The sequence below is a fragment of the Bombina bombina genome, chromosome 1 (assembly GCF_027579735.1).
Source record: "Bombina bombina isolate aBomBom1 chromosome 1, aBomBom1.pri, whole genome shotgun sequence".
Classification (NCBI taxonomy): domain Eukaryota; kingdom Metazoa; phylum Chordata; class Amphibia; order Anura; family Bombinatoridae; genus Bombina; species Bombina bombina.
The window spans coordinates 41,614,910-41,615,640 of NC_069499.1; the positions used below are offsets into that span (position 1 = coordinate 41,614,910).

Below are 731 nucleotides of genomic sequence, written 5' to 3' on the forward strand. Positions count from 1 at the left end.
CATCTACTCCGGGCAGAAGATTATCGGAGTCAGCAGCAACTGAGTCCTTTGTTGCAGCAAGAGAACAACAAACATCTAATCATAAAATGTATTTATCCTCATTAACTATCATCTCTAATTAATGGCTACTGTTGGAAATGATGTCTCACATAGATTCTTCATACTATTCTCCTGACTGGCACACTGTAAAGAAATAAAAGTAGTTTACCACAACCCACTTGTGAGGCATTGAGTACTGGTCACTTTTTGCTTTGCTAGAATATAAAATATATAAATAAATACAGTTCGCTGCACACTTAAGATGGGTTATTACCGTGTCGCATAATGAAACCTACACTATATTTTCCTTGTGAGACTTTGTGCTGGAGCTCCTATCTGGTGCCATGAGAGATTTTCTTTGCCATTCCACACAATCTTCTGTTCTTGTTCATGTGCTTGTTACTACCTCTGCTAAAATAAATAAATTGGTTATGTTTCGGAAAAAAAATCTTCCTGAGCATTATATATATCGAAATTGTCTTAAGTTGCGTATTCTTTCCTCTTGTTTATCAACGTCTTTTGGTTTGGGAAAAAAAACAACGGATAAATTCTCTATCTGAATCTGTAAGAATATTCTTGCTTATTTCTGTCCCTTTTTAAAGACTGGAGTTTTTGTTTAGTTTTTTTCAAAACAGTGCCTGGTCTAAATTATTTAAAGAATTTGATACTTAAAGTAAATTGATAAATTGTTT

General features: G+C 33.8%; 1 protein-coding gene across 3 annotated transcripts in view; it reads left to right on the top strand.

Moving 5' to 3' along the window:
- Positions 1-514, top strand: part of TIMM9 (translocase of inner mitochondrial membrane 9) — a 28,103-nt gene extending 27,589 nt beyond the window's left edge. For all 3 annotated transcript variants that reach the window (XM_053697312.1, XM_053697313.1, XM_053697314.1), the window contains exon 4: positions 1-514. This exon is cut by the window's left edge and continues 223 nt beyond it. The gene's annotated coding sequence lies outside the window, so the exon portion shown is untranslated.
- The last annotated feature ends 217 nt before the right edge of the window (positions 515-731 follow it).